Below are 20,898 nucleotides of genomic sequence, written 5' to 3'. Positions count from 1 at the left end.
GGGGTATGATAAACCACCGGGTCCCCCACATAGCGGGAACGCTCAATTGCTCCTTCAGCCGCAACAGCGGGCCCGAAGCTGGGGCAGGAGTCGTCATTTCTTGTTCCTGCGTCAGGCGGGTTGCCGCCAGCTGCCGCAGCCTCCTGGTCTTCAGCCTCCAACACTTCATCCCCTTCTGCGGTAGCATGGAGCAGCAGAGTAGGCGAGCTTATATTGAGGCGCCCCATAAGTAACGGCAAGGGCGATGCATAGGCCGAGACTAGGCCGGGCCCCTCAGCCGCAGCGGCCGGTCCAGGTAGGACATAGGGACGTGGGTCACCAGTCGGTTCTGCTACATCTATTCCCCTTTCGCACATCGGGGCAGTTGTAATCAGCTCCTCCACCTCGTGGGTCCACTGCTCCAGCATCCGGAAGATCTGATCCTGCTGACGTTGGTGGAATTGTATCACCCGGGCCTTCATCCAGGCCACGGTTCCGGGCTCAGGGTCTGGCACAGTCTCTACTGGGACTTCAGGCACCACGCTGTTAAGGGGCCGTGGTTCTAGCGGTTCCCCTTGGTGCACTTCAGGGCCATCTTGAACGTCTGCAGCCGGCTGGTCCGCCGAAGCGGCTGGGCAGGGTATCACTACTGATGGGGCAGGTAGCGGGCCTAATGGCGGGGCGGCAGCAGCTATTACGGATAGCGGGGAGAGAGGCAGGGTGAGCGGAAGCCGGCCGGGCCCCTCAGCCGCAGCGGCCGATCCTTCAGGAATACAGGGGCGTGGGTCGCTTACCCGCTCCTCCAATTCCTCTTCAACATCGCGTCTCCACATAGCAGCCACCACGTCCGCCATGTCGGTCTCCCACTCCTCCAGGAGGAGTTGCATATCAGCCTGCAGACGGTTACTCAGCGGGACGGTCCGGTCCCTCAACCACGTCGCCGTGCCGGGCGCGGGGGCTTCCTCGTTGGGAGTAGGGTGGTACATCTTGGCAATCGTGCCTTCCAGGAACCCAATACTGCTGCAGAGTCCTGGCGTCCCTGCTTCTATAGCTGCAGCTACATGAGTCCAGCCGCCATCGCGTCCCCCTTAGCTCTTTTCCGGCCCCTCCTCTCTCGGGGCGGGGTTTTGGCCTTCGCGCCTCTACTGCTCGAGAAGACGCTCGAGCGGGAACTTTTCGCGCCAAAGATGGCGGCTTCTGAAATTTTCTTGCCGGATACCTCCGGCGGTAACAAGGCGCACCTCTACCAGACGGCAGAGCGGTAAGATCCTGTTCGTGACGCCAAGTTGTCGCGGGCGGGGAGGAGGGTGTCAGCACACCGTGCTCACCCCTTCTGCTCGGGTCCGGCAGCGGCTCAGTGGTGGCTCGAGCGGTGGACCGGATCCCGAGGTTTCTCGAGCGACACTCCTCGCCCGTGAGTGAAAGGGGGGTTTTGGGATGTTGGGATAATGTCCGTGACGCCACCCACGGTTGTGGTGATGTGTAGCACCACCGCTGCTCAATGCGGGGATCCCGGGGATGGTGATGGGGAGCAGCCAGGTGTTGTGTTGCCCCTCCGTGGGTAGGGGTTGGTGATCCCGGGGCCCGGTGATGGCTTGGGAGGTGCAGGGCTTGGTGGGCGCAGGGACGCGGGGGCAGCGCTGTGCCTTGCGGCACTGTGGTACTCACTCAGCCTGAGACTTGGACACAGTTTGTACGGTAAACCAAACGGCTGGTAGGACGGTCCCACAGACGGCTGCTTTGCTTTCCCGGTAGGTGACGGTGATGTCCCTCTTCCTTGCACCTGTATGTACGGATGGTTGCGATGGGTCCCCACCGGTAACCCGCTCCCCGGCTTCAAGCTGGGCCGGAGGAGCACTACACTTTGCCCGCAGGCGCTGGCCCTCAGAGACTGGTGCCCTGGCGGTGGCGGTGCCTCTGTTGTACGGGTTGGGCTGTTGCCTTCAATCGGGACTTGGTTGTTGGGGGAATCTACGTCCTCTTCACTGACGGATTCGGCAAATTTGGCGACTCCTAGCCTTGCCGGGGTCCGAGAGGCCCCTGCCCTGGTGCTGACTGTCCTTTGGAACACTGTTCCAGACCACCGGGCACACAGCCAACGGGGTCCTTCCAGGAACTTCCAAACGGTCCCCCTCCAGACAGTCACCGCCGTCGCTGACCTTGCTGTTCTGGCCCTACACAAAGCTGGGCTCTCAGGCTTGCACACTCTCTGCTCTGTCACCACTTCTTGCTTTCCTCCTTTTCCACTTTTCTTTCCTTCACTTTCACTTCCTTAACTCCTCTTAGCTGTTTACACAAGCCCTGCCCGGGCTAATCCGCGTTCACTCGTTCATGTCCCTCACTGGACTGCCTGGTACTTCCCGCCTCCAGAGCTGTGATCTCCTTGGTGGGCGGAGCCAACCGCCTGGCCCACCCCCTGGTGTGAATCATCAGCCTCTGGAGGAAGGCAACAAGGATTTTTGGTTCAGCTTAGGTGTGCCTACCTGGGATGTGGGGTGTGGTGGTGTGTGATCTGTGTCCCCTGGCTTGCCCAGGGCGACACACAACAACATACACGTTACATATGCATTATATTCAAGACATACCAAAGTATATATTTGGAGCCCACCCGCAGTAGTCGCCCCAGGGACATCACTCCACCTTCAGGGATGCCACAGGGTCTTTACTTTGGTATTTCTGGCAACAGGTTTGTTGGTTTTGTATATGTATGAGTTGTGACGCCACTCACGGTTTGTGGTCCTGGATATGGGTGACCGCCACTGCAAATTTAACGAGCATCCGGGGCCAATGGAGTCTGCAGCCGGATTGTGTGGCTTTCCGTGAGTGAGGCTGACCCCAGGGGCTCGGGTGTGTAGAACAATAGGTCCCAGAATAACTCAGGCTCAGTCCAGAAAGTCTTTCAACTGGTTTTTACTCACTTTTGCTGTTATCGTTAGGTTACCCCAGGCAATGCTGAGACATACCAGGTGGAACCAGAAACTCCTTCAGGCCGATCTGAGGGTAACCATTAACTCGCCTTCCTAGCACTTCTTTGTTTGGATAACCCCTGACTTGAAGTACCGTGGGGTCTATCCAGGGAGTCGCTACTGCCTTTTCTCCCTTTTTGGCCCATTTGCCGGCAGCGTGGACCAGGTTAGATGGCTTCAAGCTCTGTCTCCTTATGCGTCCCTGTGTTGCTGCTGAGGCTCTGACTCTAGATGGTTGGTGAGGTACCTCTAGTCCCCTCACCATCAGGTTTAGCAGATCAATAAATGGACGTCTACTCAAGGAACCTGCTCCCCGTGCGTACCTAGTCACCAGCAGTCCCCGTACTCAACTGCCTCTCTTCAGGTGTCTTTCTGACTGACTAACCGGTAACCGTCCTCCCCCGCTAACGGCTACTCCACGTGCAGGGTCTGACTAGCGTGTGCGCGTGCCTGCGTCACCTACCAACCGTCGCTCACTGCTACCAGACTGGCTTGCTCCTCCTACTTTCCTGACAGCCTCTGCAGCTTAGCTTCCAGCCCCTCCACTACACCCCTTGACAAGAATTGAAGGCCAGACCCTTCCAGGGACTGCCCAAGGGTCCCATCTAATGGTGTGTGAGACCTGGTTGCTATGTGTCTGTGCGTACACACCTCATTCTGGCCTTTGGAATTACCTGGAAGCACTGTCCTAGCGTGGGTGAAGTACTCAGTGGTGCCTGACCAGGTCAGGGGCTCCACATATACAAGGCAAAACAGACGGTTTCTACAATGGTGGCTACTCTGTCCTTTTATCTAGGTGGGAGCTTTGTGTACATCCTATTTTTTGTGATTTCCTCCCTAGCTACTCTTTCATCCATGTGTGGTCTGCCCTACCTAGATGCTTTCTCCCCTTTCCATACTCGGATCTGCCCAATATTAACTCTTCTCTCTTATTGCTATCTCTAAGGCCTCGTTCAGACGTCTTTTTCTCACTTTTTTTCTGTTTCAGTGTTTTTCACAGACAAAACAAGTGCCCATTAGAGTCTATGTTCACATATCCATGTTTTTTTTCATACCAAGTGTCAGCAAAAATATCAGAAACAAGTCCATTTTTGATCAGAGTCACAGGCCTAAATCATCCATTCAAGTCTATGGGGCCATGAAAATCCAGGACAGCAGCCGACTAAAGCCTGCTTTACACGGTACGACCGATTGTGCGATTTCACAATCGATCGTACCCGCCCCCGTCCTTTTTGCGTCACGGGCAAATCGCTGCCCGTGTCGCACAAAGTTAGTAAACCCCGTCACACATACTTACCTCTCGTGCGACCTCGCTGTGGGCGGCGAACGTCCACTTCCTGGAGTGGGAGGGACGTTCGGCGTCACAGCGACGTCACACGGGCGCCGGCCAATAGAAGCGGAGGGGCGGAGATGAGCGGGACGTAAACATCTCGCCCACCTCCTTCCTTCCACATAGAGACGGTGGCGGCCGCGGGAGGCAGGTGAGCTGCTCATCGTTCCCGTGGTGTCACACGGAGCGACGTGTGCTACCACGGAAACGATGGTCAACTAAAGTAAACGATATTATGGAACCTAACGAGCAGTACCCGACTCACGATTTGTGAGCGATACTGCGTCGCTAGGAGGTGTCACACAGGCCGGCATCGCCAGCGATGCCGGATGTGCGTCACAAAAACCGTGACCCCGACGATCTATCGCACGATAGATTGCCTGGTGTAAAGCGGGCTTAAGACCTGGGCATCTGTGTGCATCAGGAAATCTATTCCAAAACACTAATGAAAATCTGTCCTTTTTTCACGTACAAGAAAAAGTAACTGAAGTCTGAATGAGACCAAACACTGAAATAAAGTAATGGATAGTAGAGAGTCGGCATGGCCGGGAACAATGTAAGGTCAGGTCTGTAACAAGAGCAGATAGAGCCGCAATGTGAGGGAGCGACACAGACAAGACAACTGCAAAATGTTCCATAAACCAAGTATTTAGGTGTCAATAGAAAAGCCGGAATATTTTTATATTCATTACATTATTGTGTTCTCTGTCTGCCCCTAATACAATTACTCTCTCATTTATTCATTAATTTATTTGTTGTCATTAATGTGAATATTTCTGATGGGAAAAACTGTTTGTCAGCGTCAGTTCTGTCAGGATCTTGTTCTTTTCGACACAGAACATTTATGATCATTTTTATTTGTTGCAGTAAAACTTCATTTTTCACATTCGGAAACCTCAGAGCAGATGTGAATTATTTATAGTTTTCCGCGCTTATTCTCAGAGGACTGAGGTTCATATTATACAGATATGTCGCGGGCGGAGGAGGGGACGCTGCGCTCTCCCACTGCTCGGGTCCGGCGGCCGCTGCTGCTGCAGCTGCTGTTGCTGCTCGGTGGTGGCTCGAGCGGTGGGGCCGGATCCCGGGGACTCGAGCGGCGCTCCTCGCTCGTGAGTGAAAAGGGGATGATTGGTTGTGGGGGTTTTGATTATAGATGTTGTCCGTGACGCCACCCACGGTTGTGGTGATTTTGGTGACACCACCGCTGCTCTGGACGGGGATCCCGGGAGCGGTGACTGGGAGCAGCTTGGTTGTTATTCCTCCCCTCCGTGGGTAGGGGGTTGGTTGTCCCGGGGCCCGGTGATGGGGTAGGGATGGATGACAGGCGGGTTGCGGGGCCTGATGAGGTGCAGGGTCGCAGGGGCAGCGCTGTGCCGCACGGCACGGAGGTACTCACTCAGCCCAATGATGAGAACACAGTTCACGGTAAAACAAGCGGCTGGATGGACGGGTCCCTCGGACGGCTGCGGTGTTGTTGCTCCCTGCAGGTTAGCGGTGACTGTCTTTTCCCTGCTCCTACGCTGTCTGTACGGTTCCAATGGGTTCCCACCGGAAACCCGCTCCCCGACTTGGATATGGGCCGGAGGAGCCCTTTTTGCCCGCAGGCGCTGGCCCTGAGAAACGGTTGCCTTGGCGGTGGCGGTGTCTCTCTCACTGGGTTGGACTGTTGCCTTCTGTCGGGACTTGATTGTTTGGAAACCCAGGAGGTCCCCTTCACTAATGGATTCGGCAAATTCACGGTGACTCCTAGCCTTGCCGGGATCCGAAAAGCCCCTGCCACTGGTGTTGGCTTCTCTTTGTGTACCGGTCCGGTACCGCCGGGCCACCACCCATCCACGGTCCTTACGGTAGACTCCAATCAGCCACTCCTGCAGACGGTCATCACCGTCTGCCAACCTTGCTGTCTCGCCCGGGCCACACACCAGGACGCTGTCAGTCAGTTGCTCCGCTACTACACTTTCCTCCTTCAACTTTCACTGTCCAAAACTGAACTCTGCTCTGCACTCAAGCTCTGCCTGAGCTAAACTGACTGCAGTTTCCTGCCTCCAGGACTGTGAACTCCTTGGTGGGTGGAGACCAACCGCCTGGCTCCACCCCCTGGTGTGGACTTCAGCCCCAGGAGGAAGGCAACAAGGGTTTGTGTCTGACTTCGGTGTGCCTGCTGGGAGTGTGGGGTGTGTTGTGTTGTTCTGTGTGGCCCCTGGCTTGTCCAGGGCGCCACAGATACACTAAACGCCCTTATAATCTCACATCTGGCCATATAAAACCTAGAAAGTAAATGAGGACGGAGGTTTTTGTACGGCTCTGTATCACTGTGTGAGAGGATACTGTGCATGCTGCAGACAGGAATAATCTGCTTCATCGTCCGCTGTCGCTCCTCAGATTGTAAGAGTGAAAGATGTTCCAGATCCGGATCCAGAGAACCGGTCTGGGACTCCTGTATATCGTTTGGTTGCCTCATATATAAGAAGCTTTGGTCGTTCTCCTGATTTCTGTTGGTACCAGGCTATATATTTATCTATACCAGCACTGGCCGTACATGAGATGGTGACTGTATCTCCGGGGGACACAGAGATATAACCCGGAGTCTGAGTCATCACAATCTCTCCACAGGATCCTGAGGATTAGAAGAGACATATTCATTACTGATAAATGTCGGGATCTTCCTAGAAATCCTGATCTGATGATGGATCCTCTGTATAGATTTATCTACACACAATCATGGAAGGATCCGAATCTCTCACCCTGAATAGAGATGAAGATCACAGCCAGCAGATAACTGCGAGAAACCATCCTGATGTGTCTGGACTGTCAGAGAGAAGCTAGAAGATGAGACAATCTGTACAATGAGGTCTATATAGAGAGTGACGGGGGGATACAGGAGACCCCCAGAGACTGTGGAGGGAAATACATGTAAATTCGGTGGTTATGTGACGGTTACTGGTGTAATGGAGACCGGCGTCATCTCCTCCCAGAAGAGAATTAATGTCACTTGTAGGAAATATAAGAGTTGTGTAATAAATTCTTGTCACTTCTGCGGTCGCAGGTTATTATCAGGGATTCAGCTCTTTCTCTGTACAGATGCTGCACCTGGAAAAAAGAATGTTCACGTCACAAACCATTTCCACCGTAAAATCGAAAAACTTCGGCACTCGTAGAAAAACTGAGCAAGGAGGAAAATTCTTGAGATTCAATTTTTCGTGTGATGGAAAACAAAATAAGTCCTGTTGAACCAACGTTTCGGGCCAAGCATGGACCTTTCTCAAGGTGGTTGGGACCTGTGTGTCATAGAAAAGATTCTAAATGTTTAGCATACATAGATCAACATCACAAATAAAGTGTCTACATGAGATCGGCACAAGACAAAGGTAGCAATTCACATAAATGATTATAGAGAAAAAAAATAATTGATCCAACAGAAGAGGAAAAACATCACATACCTATCACATACCTCCCAACCGTCCCGGATACAGCGGGACAGTCCCTCTTCTGAGCCTTTGATCCCGGGTCCCGCCCGTGAGGCTGTTTGTCCCGGCTCCACCCACCCACTGTAGCCCCGCCTCGCTGTTTCTCCCTTCTACTATTCATTACAGAGCCGAGCGCGCACCTACTCCTGTGACTGCTGCTGAGGTATGAATCACCCCCTGCAGCAGAGCGACCCCCCCCCTGCAGCAGAGCCCCCCCCCCCCCCTGCACCAGAGCCGACCCCCCCAGTCCCGGAGCCTGCGTTTCTCTGCAGCTGTTCTCTGATTCCCTGTGTGCGGCTTCTCACTGCTGCAGACACACGGGGAATCAGGCAGCTGAGGAGACCGTGCAATCAGCACTTCTCTCTCCTGCAGATAGCAGTGACAATGGAGGGCACTGCGGCCGCTGCCGCTGCCCCTGACTGCTGAGCCCCTCGCTACGTCCCCCCCATGGTCACCTCTCCCTCCTCCCCACTGTGCAATGCCCCCTGCTGCCCCCCTTCCCTGCTGGGACCTCCTACAGGGCATATAAACAGCTGCCGGAGTCCCTCCTTTCTCTTACCACATCTGCCCTCAGGGTGAGCATCGCCGATGGACCCCCTGGAAGCAGCGGTAAGAGAAAGGATCGGACGGGAGGGAGCCGATTGGCTTGCCTCCCTTGTGGGCACCAGCTCCCTCCTGCCGGTTCCCAGCAGCGGTGGGCGCAGGTCTTCCAGACCCTCCCGTCCACCGCAGCGTCTAAGCCCCACAACAGACCCCAGGCGCAGGGCGGCCCGGTCCAGAAGGTCCGGTCCGCTCTCACCCCCGGCCACCTATCCCCTGCCCCATCGGGCGTCGCATACAATAATATCGCGCAGCGCTGCTCCTCCGACACCCAGGCATGCTGCCCCCCACCAGGCATCGCGTTCGTCCACGTCACGCAGCGATGCTCCCCCTCCCCTCAGGAATGCTGCCCCCACCCTGGCATCAAGTTCGCCACCACAATGCAGAGCGCCTCCCCCCAGGCACTCTGCACCGCCCAGCATGACGCGCCCCTCATGTTGCTTACCGCTCCATGCTGAGGCTGCGTCACATCCGGTATCCATGGCAGCCGAGTCACTTCCTGTGACTCGGCAACCATGTGACTATACTGTACTTCCGGTTTTCGGCCCCCGGACCGGAAGTGATGTCATTAAAAGTAAAAGCGGCAAATTTAAAGGGAAATGCAGTCATAAACAAACATGCTTTATAACTGCATTTCCTGCCCAGCGTTCGCATTCTTTACAAAGCGAACGTGGTGGTCTGCAGCAGTCAAGCACCCACCCTCCAGCCAGCAATCTCCACTGCCCTCTAATCACACATCAGCATCCAGGCCACATTATGGGAGCATCAGAAAGCAGAAGCTCTTCAGCCGAGGGATCAGCACACTCTGACTCGCACCAGGAATACAGGGACCATCATGGGCACCTTTCCCAATCTGACCCTAGCAAGAGCACGGAGTTCCATGGTGAAGAGGATCCATCTTTACCCCTGACACCGCCATGCTCCAACCTACAGCTACAACCGCAGGAAATCCAAGGTACTCCTCCATTAGATTTACCCCCCCTGCACCCCCTGCCAACCCCTGCAATCCATCCATCGCCCATCCTGCCAGTAAGCCAACCGCAGATAGAAGCAAGGCACTCATCACGCGTGGGGTCAGCCGAGCCAGGATCATCAGCTCTCCATCGTAGACCCCTTAGGGGTCATAACCACAGAAGATCACCGTCCACTTCCCGCAGCAGAAGCCGAGATAGCCACGGGCGTCACTCCCGGCGCTCACGGCACAATCACCATTTCCGTTCATCCAACCGCAGCAAGAGATCATCCCGCAGGAGACACCACACGCCATCCAGCACTGCGTCATCCGACTCTCGCCGCAGCCGCTCACTAAGCGGCCCTCCAGGCGAAAGGTTTGCTAATCACCACCACGGCAGCGAACCACTACCCGAAGAACTACCCCAGATGGCGGCGCCAGAGGACCAACCTACCACATCGGCCGGTGAGTACAGCTTTACCAGCGCTTGGGCAGGGGGGACCCATCCAGGAGTAATGAGGGAAGCGGTTCGTTCACCGTCGGGACTAGTTCTAGTTAACCCCGCGTTCGTAAAACGCCAAGACATAGCGCATCAGCGCCCTGACCTACACAGGGACATGTTCTATTGTGGTGTTTCACCGCTTGGAACCCACCTAACCCCGGAAACAGTCCAAAAAATTTGGGCTAATGATTATGTGGATATCTGGTCCCTAATATCTGCGGATCAAAACACCGTCGACAAGGAAAGACGAGGCAACGACCGCCAATTCGCTAAAAAATCCACCGTAGCCAAGACCATAAATAATTGGTTGCAGGCTTTCTGCGTTATGGGGTGCGTGATGGGTCAGAAGCACCCCGAACGATGCTCAGAACTCTTCACTTACTGCGACACCATTTACAACTCCTATAAAACCCATGGGGGATCAGCGTGGTGGAAGTATGATGAAGAATTTAGGAGACGCCTGGCACTCCAACCACAATTGGGTTGGGGTGTAAAGGCAACCGATTCGTGGCTCAGACTCATGATGGCGCAAAAGTCCTTTCAGTCCTTTCCAGGCCAATTTTCCCCAAACCACGGCACACCGGGAGCCGCAAACGTTCGCAGACCAGGTTGCTGCTGGCTCTTCAACGAAGGCCATTGCAGGTATCAAGGTCTCTGCAAATACAAGCATGAGTGTTCATCCTGCGGGGGAAATCACACCTCCACCAAATGCGATAAGCAAACAACAAGGCACCATGCAAAAAATGCACCACCAGGTCCCAAGGACCCCAGTGATCGTGCACGAGATGGAGCCATGGCTCGAACGTTACCCCAATAAGGCGGCGGCTGACACCATCAGAGACGGTTTCACCCACGGTTTCTTTATCCCCTTTAATTTCTCCTCAGAACCAACCTTTGCCCCCAACCTAAAATCTGCCCGGGACCTCCCACAGGTCCTGGAAAACAAATTACTCAAGGAAGTGGCACTAGGCCGCGTAGCAGGCCCATTCACTAAATTACCATTCCCAAACCTTCGCGTTTCACCCCTAGGGGTTGTGCCTAAAAAAGAAAAGGGTGAATTTCGCCTCATACACCACTTATCCTTCCCGGCCGGGAGGTCAGTAAATGACGGCATCCCCACAGAGGACTCAGCAGTGTCCTACGCGTCTTTTGACAAAGCAGTCGGACTGGTACGCAAAGCAGGGCAAGGAGCATTAATGGCTAAATCGGACATAGCGTCCGCCTTTCGCCTGCTACCAGTGCACCCTGATTGTCACCACCTGCTAGGGTGCTATTTCAACAAAAATTTCTTCTATGACATGTGTCTTCCCATGGGTTGCTCCATATCCTGCTCTCACTTCGAGCTCTTCAGCACCTTCCTAGAATGGGTGGTTAAGGACGTGGTAAAGATCAAATCAGTCACCCATTATCTAGATGATTTCCTGTTCGTTGGCCCCGCCAACTCGGAAACATGCGCTATTGCGTTAAATTCATTCCAGGCACTAGCGGACAAATTCGGGGTTCCGCTGTCAAACGAAAAAACAGTTGGCCCTGTGACATGCCTTTCCTTTTTGGGAATTGAAATAGACTCAATTACCATGATGTTTCGGTTACCACTGGAAAAGGTCCAAAAAACAACATCGCTCATCGACGGGTTCTGTGCGGTTCGTAAGGTAACCCTGGCGCAAATGCAATCTTTATTAGGCTTGCTCGCCTTCGCCTGTAGAGTCATGCCTATGGGAAGGATCTTTTCCCGTAGGCTTTGCCTGGCCACTAGGGGCATAGCTGCCCCCCACCACAGGATTCGCATCACCAGCGCCCTACGGGAGGACCTACGTGTATGGAGGTCTTTTCTAGCTACTTACAATGGACGCACGTGTTTCCAGGAACAGGAGGTTTCCAGCTCTGACATATCTCTATTTTCGGATGCTGCCGGGTCCACCGGATTCGGAGTTTTCCTTGGTCCCAAGTGGTGCGCTAGTCGCTGGCCCCAAAAATGGCACTTGTCAGGTTGGACAAAAAACCTCACTTTACTTGAGCTGTTCCCTATAATTGTAGCTACGGATCTTTGGGCAGATCAGCTGGCGAATAAACGAATCTGCTTCTGGACCGACAACATAAGTGTCTTCCACGCCATTAACCACCTGGCATCTTCTTCCCCGCCAGTGATCAGCTTACTGCGCTATTTAGTCCTCAAGTGCCTCGAGCATAACATCTGGTTCAGGGCCCGTCACGTGCCAGGGATCGATAACAATATTGCTGATGCCTTATCACGTTTTGAATTTCAGAAGTTTCGTGTATTACATCCGGAAGCGGACAGCATGGGCCAGAACTGTCCACAGTTCCTTTGGACGGTCCCCGAGGACAGCTGATGCCTTTGGTCCAGGCATCTCTAGCTCCATCTACGTGGCGTTCGTACGGTAAGGCTTGGAACGAATGGTTAAATATAGCACAACCGCTGCCTAGCCAGGTGTCTGCTTATTTTCTCAGCAACTCCGTTGCTCGGTATATAGCGCATTTGCATAGTAATGGCGTGTCGGGTATAGTAGCGCAGCAGCGGCTCGCAGGCATAGCCTTTCACTTCCGGGTTCGTGGATGGCCTGATGTCACCAAGTCCTTCCTGTTTACGCAGGCCGTTAAAGGCTGGAAGCGGAAGCGGCAGTGCACTGAAAGCAGAAGGCCCATTTCATTTGCCATCCTCTCAGGCATAATAAACCAGCTAGGCGACGTATGCGCCAATGACAGCGAGGTCCGCTTGTTCTCGGCTGCCTTCTCGCTTGCATTCTTTGGGGCTTTGCGAGTCAGTGAATTAGTCAGCAGATCATCGGCTCGTCCCGGGGGTCTGCTACGCGATGACGTTATAATTTGCAATGGTGGAGTACGGGTTCGCATAAGGCGCTCTAAAACAGATCAGCTCGGTAGAGGAGTTTGGTTCCCCATTTTCCCGTTTCCCGGCCCCCTCTGTCCCATCCTTATCTTGCAGTGTTACTTAGAGTCTCGGGTTCCCAATAAATTCTTTTTAGAGCACGCGGATGGATCCCCGCTCACGGCAACGCAGTTTTCAGCCTTGCTAAAAACGTCACTTTCCAACCTGGGCTTACAGCCAGGGGATTACAGCACACACTCCTTCCGCATAGGCGCAGCAACCGAGGCAGCAAGGGCCGGCTTCTCGAACGAGGAGATAAAGCGGATAGGGCGTTGGAAATCAGACTGTTTCTTCCGCTATATTAGGCCAGATCTAATTTAACCCCCCGATCCCTGCAAACCACCAAATTTTACCACAAGTTTTAACCTCGAACCAGCCTCGGCAGTCACTACATCTTTCCACATCCCTCAGATAACTAATCATTGCTAACCATTCAGTCCCGTAGTTCCGCCACCAAAAGCTATGACAACACTAATACAATGATGGACGCTGACACTATGATAAATATGCTGAGTACAGTTGCTAACAGCTTTTCTTCCTAGATCCGGCGAGACCTATCATTTGGATCCTAGGTCACTCACACATATTCTGGGCAGCACGGCGGGCCGAGTCGAGACCAGGTGGAAGCGAGCTGGGATTTCATCACCTCAAGTTCCATTGGAGAGGAGTTCGGGGCATGGCCTGGACACAGGTCCTGCCCGAGGTAGTGAACATAGCAAGGATAGCCACGGGCCCAGTAGTGCTAGTCATCCACGCGGGTGGGAACGACCTGGTAAATGTGAGGATCCAGGAACTGCTTGCGGTCATGCAAGCAGACCTGGATAGGTTTAGCGGCTTCTTCAGCAACGTAGTGGTGGTATGGTCCAGTATATTACCAAGATTAAGCTGGATAGGGGCAAGGAACATAGCGGCTGTGGAGAGGTCAAGGCGGCATGTCAATATGCAGATCGCCAAATTTATAGCATCAGGAAGAGGGATAGTGCTGGGACATGAGTTGCTGGAATCAGAGATCAGCAGATTGGTGCTAGAGGATGGTTTTAGCCTCAATGACATAGGTCTGGATATTTTCCTGTCAGACATCCAGGACGGGGTTGAGCGGGCCATGAGGGCCCTGTGTGGGGGTCGCAGCTCAGGCGTGGGCCTTCGCCACTCCGTGGCCGGTGGAAGAGGGATTTGGTGAGAGCCAACCTGCCACGGACGGCCGTAGGCATCGGGCCTCCTCCCTCAGGTTTAAGGCGGATTTGTGCCTGTGGTTAAAGCTGTGGCCAAAATATCAAGCAACCCCCTTTTTATATCAAAATTGAATGGTGTTACGTGGATACCTTCAATAAAGAACAAAGAAAGATATTCCATGTGTGGTCTCCTTCATTGCGCGGTGGGGAGGGGGAACCGGTTGGTGGGTCTCGGCAGTCTGGAGGGCACTGCGGCCGCTGCCACTGCCCCTGACTGCTGAGCCCCTCGCTACGTCCCCCCCATGGTCACCTCTCCCTCCTCCCCACTGTGCAATGCCCCCTGCTGCCCCCCTTCCCTGCTGGGACCTCCTACAGGGCATATAAACAGCTGCCGGAGTCCCTCCTTTCTCTTACCACATCTGCCCTCAGGGTGAGCATCGCCCGCCCTCCCTCCCTTAAGAAGGTTTTGTTACAAGTTCGGAAGTCACAGCCGGTGGAAGAGGGATTTGGTGAGAGCCAACCTGCCACGGACGGCCGTAGGCATCGGGCCTCCTCCCTCAGGTTTAAGGCGGATTTGTGCCTGTGGTTAAAGCTGTGGCCAAAATATCAAGCAACCCCCTTTTTATATCAAAATTGAATGGTGTTACGTGGATACCTTCAATAAAGAACAAAGAAAGATATTCCATGTGTGGTCTCCTTCATTGCGCGGTGGGGAGGGGGAACCGGTTGGTGGGTCTCGGCAGTCTAACCTATGCAGAGTGACATCTGCAGGCTTCTATTAGCTTACCGATCAGTGGTCTCCTGCCTGTGGAGCAGAGCTGCTGGGTCCTAGCTTCCCAACAGCTTCAGCTCTGCTTTATCCTGGCTCCCCTACCAGTTAAAGGGAACATGTCAGCAGAAATTTCACAATAAAAATAAAAGATTCCCCTCTGCAGCTCCTGGGCTGCTTCTAGAAAGGTTCCTGTTGTTATTGTGCCCCCTTTGAGACCTACAAAAATACTTTATGAAGTCTTACCTTTTTGTATGCAAATGTGTTTTTATGGTCACGGGGGCGGGCTGTCTGGCGTCCGTTATTCCCCCTCCTGCCGCTTTACGCAGTCCCCCATTGCTCATTTACATACACAAGGACGCCTTCCTCATGTAACTGTCCTCCCGAAGTTTTGCGCATGTGAACGCTTTTTCAGGTGATTGCGCAGGCACGAGATTATGGGCGGCGCTGTGATTGTCATCAGCAGCGTTAACCAAGTACCCGCCCATAATCTCGTGCCCGCACTTTTCCCTCTGACTCCACCGTTATGCGCAAGTGCTGGCCATATGAACCATGTTACCTATTACTGCTTGCACGAGATTATGGGCGGGTACTTGGATGACTTTGCTGATGACAATCACAGCGCCGCCCATAATCTCGCGCCCACGGTAATAGGTAACGTGGTTCATATGGCCAGTGCTTGCGCATAACGGTGGAGGCAGAGTGAGAAGCGCGGGCACGAGATTATGGGCAGGTACTTGGATGACTTTGCTGATGACAATCACAGCGCCGCCCATAATCTCGCGCCCATGGTAATAGGTAACGTGGTTCATATGGACAGTGCTTGCGCATAACGGTGGAGGCAGAGTGAGAAGCGCGGGCACGAGATTATGGGCGGGTACTTGGATGACGCTGCTGATGACAATCACAGCGCCGCCCATAATCTCGCGCCTGCGCAATCACCTCAAAAGCGTTCACACTTTGCACAGTGCTTACTCCCGCGAGAGTGGCACTGGGCATGCACAAAACTTCAGGAGGACAGTTACATGAGGAAGGCGTCCTCATGTATGGAAATGAGCAATGGGGGACGGCGTACAGCGGCAGGAGGGGGAATAACGGACGCCAGGCAGCCCGCCCCCGTGACCATAAAAACAGATTTGCATACAAAAAGGTAAGACTTCATAAAGTATTATTTTAGGTCTCAAAGGGGGCACAATAACAACAGGAACCTTTCCAGAATTCATCCCAGGAGCTGCAGAGGGGAATCTTTTATTTTTTTTGCTAAATTTCTGGTGACAGTTTCCCTTTAAAGGGAACCTGTCAGGTGCAATCTGCACTCAGAGCCAGGAGCAGTTCTGGGTGTATATTGCTAATCCCTCCCTAACTGTCCCTGTATACACTAGCATAGATAAAGGCATCTATAGAAAAAGTATTTTTAAAGAGCTTATATCTTATGCTAATTAGCGCGGGGACTAGTCCCAAGGGCGTTACTTCACTTGGCTAGTCGGCTCATATAGCGTGTTAGTACTCACACAGGGGCGTAATAACATGCTAACATGCTATGCGAGCCGACTAGCCAAGTGAAGTAACGCCCTTGTGACTAGTCCCCGCGCTCATTAGCATAAGATATAAGATCTTTAAAAATATTTGTTCTTGATCTCTTTATCTATGCTAGTGTATACAGGGACGGTTAGGCAGGGATTAGCAATATACACCCAGAACTGCTCCTGGCTCTGAGTGCATATTGCAACTGACAGGTTCACTTTAAAGGGAACCTGTCACCAGATTTGGGGCCTATAAGCTGCGGCCACCACCAGCGGGATCATATGTACACATTCTAATATGCTGCATACCTCCCAACCGTCCCGGATACAGCGGGACTTTCACGCTTTACGTTGTTTGTCCCGTTGCCACGGGCGGGACGGCCGGCTCCCGGGCTCCGCCCACCCACTCTCTCTCCGCCTCCCTGCTTTTCCCTCCTACCATCCTAGTAGACGTGGCATAGAGAGGAGCGCTGCCTGTGCTGCTGCTGGTACAGTAAACTAATCTCCCCAGCGCTGATTTCCCTCCCTCCCCCCTCACCCCCGGCCGGAGCCTGTCTGTGCGGTCGGCCGGCCGCCTGTCTGTGCGGTCGGCCCGCCACCTGTCTGTGCGGGCGCCCCCCGCCGCCTGTCTGTGCGGGCACCCCCCGCCGCCTGTCTGTGCGGGCGCCCCCCTGCCGCCTGTCTGTGCGGGCGCCCCCTTGCCGCCTGTCTGTGCGGGCGCCCCCTTGCCGCCTGTCTGTGCGGGCGCCCCCCTGCCGCCTGTCTGTGCGGGCGCCCCCTTGCCGCCTGTCTGTGCGGGCGCCCCCCTGCCGCCTGTCTGTGCGGGCGCCCCCCTGCCGCCTGTCTGTGCGGGCGCCCCCCGCCGCCTGTCTGTGCGGGCGGCCCGCCGCCTCATTGTGCGGGCGGCCGGCCGCCTCTCTCTGCGGGCGGCTGGCCGCCTCTCTGTGCGGGCGGCCCGCCGCCTGTCTGTGAAGGCGGCCGGCCGCCTGTCTGTGAAGGCGACCGGCCGCCTCACTGTGGCTGCCTGCGTGTCCGTGCTGGAGGCCCGCCGGCTGCCTGCGTGTCCGTGCTGGAGGCCCGCCGGCTGCCTGCGTGTCCGTGCTGGAGGCCCGCCGGCTGCCTGCGTGTCCGTGCTGGAGGCCCGCCGGCTGCCTGCGTGTCCGTGCTGGAGGCCCGCCGGCTGCCTGCGTGTCCGTGCTGGAGGCCCGCCGGCTGCCTGCGTGTTTGTGCTGAATGGGTGTGGATGGGGAGTGGATATGGGCGTGACTGTGAAATGGGTGTGGTTAGGGGGCGTGGCCTAAAAATTTGCCGCGGCGCGCTACGCGCGCCGCAAACTATGTCCCTCTTTTCCTTCTTTAAAAGTTGGGAGGTATGCTATCAGAGAACATGAGGAAATACGGATTCACACGTTTGTCACTCGTGGCCGACACAAGTCTGCTCAGGGGAAAAAAGGGAAAACATGAATACATATTCATGAAATCTATGCATCGGCCACAAGGGGGCAGCAGTACACCTCAAAAGCATTATGAAATAAAAAGGGAAAAAACGACTAACAATATTAAAAACAAAAACAGACGTATTCATACCTGATACATGACAAAATAAAGAATCTCGCTGGAAAATGAATAAATGTACAACAATGTCCCAATATATGTTGGAGTGAAAATAAGAAACGTGCCCCCAATATAATTGGGTTAGCAAATCTGCATTCCAGTGTGCTAGGTGAGTGATGCTGAAATAGAAATGTCAAGGCATGAGACTCTGTGCGAACCAATCTAATATATAAAGCTGAGTGTATGTATGTGTGTGTGTGTGTATGTATGTGTGTGTGTGTATGTATGTATGTGTGTCTGCTAAAGGAATTCGTACCGTTGCATTTAGAATCACAAGATTTTGCACCCACACCCCATTTGACTCAAGGAACATCACAGACTACGTTTTGAGGGTAAAATTTTACCCAACACTTTACAATTATTCGCCAAAAAATATGCCTCCATTAAAGTCAATGCAATGGAGCTAAGAGCATATCTGTTATTATAGACTCCTATTATGGACATAAGGCTGATGTAAGTCACATGACCTTACCTGTATACTAACTGTGTGGGGTTTTATGAGGTAATATTTTGACTGTTTTGATAGATAACCTGGATGTTTATCAGGTGCCCTATAGCAACCAATCACAGCTATGCTTCTATTTTGCTACAGGTCATAGGAGCTCTAATTGGTTGCTAAATGACATTCTTAGTATAAGAAGCTTATGTGTGAGGTAAAATGTTGTTGGAGAGACAGATAGGGAAAGAGACAGACAGACAGGGAAAGAGAGAGATAGATAAACAGGGAAAGAGACAGACAGAAAAAGGCAGACATGGAAAGAGTCAGACAGATAGGGATAGAGATAGAGACAGGGAAAGATACAGACAGACAGGAAAAGAGACAGAGACAGACAGACAGAAAGACATATAGACAAACACAGAGATAGATAGAGAGAGACAGAGAGGGAAGGAGGCAGACATGGAAAGACACAGAGACAGACAAACAGACAGAGACAGACAGACTGAGAGACACAGATAGGGAAGAGACATTCAGAGACAGACAAAGACAGACAGAAACAGACAGGGAAATAGACAGAATGGGGTGCTACCAATGTATAATGAACAGGCAGTGCATTATAGTATATGGGAACAGTATATATGTATTAGAGAGAAGGTTTACCTGAGATCATGTTCCACTACCGTGCCAACGCCAGACTCAACACGTGTTTCGGCACATGGCCTTCGTCAGGGAGGTGTGGTGGTGCGTATTGCGCTCTTTCATTATTTTTTATCTTGCTTTTAATTACTTATCAATAACATTTGAATTTTATAGACTATATATTTTTTTGTATTGGCTATTCTTTTTTTGGTTTATAGAGTTATATGACTCATATTTATAGCCTTTTCCATATACTATATGGGAGATGTGATAGTATATTGATACCATCGGACATTTTGTCATATCCCCATGTGTGACATAATTTGGTAATTAAGCTTCTCACAACAGTTGGTAGGAATTTGGCCCATTCTGCTGGACAGAACTAGTGTAACTGAGCCATGTTTGTAGGTCGTCTTGCTCACACGTGCCTTTTCAGCTTTGTCCATAAATTATCAATTGGATTGAGATCAGGGTTTTGTGATGGCCACTCCAAAACATTGACTTTGTTATATTTAAGTAGAGATGAGCGATCCTGATTGGCAAAGATCGGAAAATGTTAAAAATCATACAATCTTTGGCCGGATTGGATTGGTAACAGACATCCAATCATTTACTGCAAAATAGGATTTTTTAAATGTTTGAATGGCAAGAAACATTCTCTCCCTGCCAATCACAGCCATATCAAGTATTGGCATGGCTGTGATTGATCACTGTGAAAAAAAAAGAAAGCAAAAGGGTTAAATTAGTATGTGGCGCCCTGGACAAGCCAGGGGCCATACAGAACAACTCAACACACCCCACACTCCCAGCAGGCACACCAAAGTCAGACACAAAACCCTTGTTGCCTTCCTCCAGGGGCTGATGTCCACACCAGGGGGTGGAGCCAGGCGGTTGGTCTCCACCCACCAAGGAGTTCACAGTCCTGGGGGCGGGAAAAGTAGACAGATTAGCTTTGGAGAGGAGTGAGAACAGTTGGAGAAGTGAAAGTGGAAGGAGAGGAGTAGTAAAGGAGCCTGAAGTTGGTCCGGGTGTGTGGCCCGGACAGATCAGCAAGGTTGGCAGACGGTGGTGACCGTCTGCAGGAGTGGCCTATCGGAGTCTACTGCAAGGACCGTGGACGGGCGGTGGCCCGGCGGTACCGGACCGGTACACAAAGAGAAGCCAGCACCATCTGGCAGGGGCCTACAGACCCCGGCAAGGCTAGGAGTCGCCGTGAAGTTGCCGAATCCGTTAGTGAAGGGAACCTCCTGGGTTTCCCAACGACCAAGTCCCGACAGAAGGCAACAGTCCAACCAAGTGAGGGAGACACCGCCACCGCCAAGGCAACCATTTCCCAGGGCCAGAGCCTGCGGGCAAAAGGGGCTCCTCCGGCCTACACTCAAGCTGGGGAGCGGGTTACCGGTGGGAACCCATCGGAACTATCAACGGTATCTAGGTGCAGGGAAAGGCAGTCATCACCAACCTACCGGGAGAAAACAACCGCAGCCGTCTGTGGGACCCGTCCATCCAGCCGTGTGTTTTACCGAGAACTGTGTCTTCATCATTGGGCTGAGTGAGTACCACAGCGCTGCCCCCGCGACCCTGCACCTCGCTAGGCCCCGTAGCCCGTCTGCACCAACCATCCCTACCCCCATCACCGGGCCCCGTGACAACCAACCCCCTACCCACAGAGGGGTGGACTAACAACAAAGCTGCTCCCTGTCACCGCTCCCGGGATCCCCGTCTAGAGCAGCGGTGGTGTCACCAATATCACCACAACCGTGGGTGGCGTCACGGACAATAATCAAAACCCCCACAATCAAAAATCCCCTTTTCACTCACAGGTGAGGAGCGCCGCTCGAGTCCCCGGGATCCGGCCTACCGCTCGAGCCACCACCGAGCAGCTGCAGCAGCAAGCCTGACCCAAGCAGTGGGAGAGCGCAGCGTCCCCTCCTCCGCCCGCGACAAGTACATACTTACTGAATCTGCAGCACTACTTCCGGGACAAAAAATTATCCCTCATCCATATACACTGCTTCCCCATTCACCGGCATCTCTGATTG

The sequence above is a fragment of the Anomaloglossus baeobatrachus genome, chromosome 1 (assembly GCF_048569485.1).
Source record: "Anomaloglossus baeobatrachus isolate aAnoBae1 chromosome 1, aAnoBae1.hap1, whole genome shotgun sequence".
In the NCBI taxonomy this organism is placed as follows: Eukaryota; Metazoa; Chordata; class Amphibia; order Anura; family Aromobatidae; genus Anomaloglossus; species Anomaloglossus baeobatrachus.
This window is presented reverse-complemented; position numbering follows the sequence as displayed.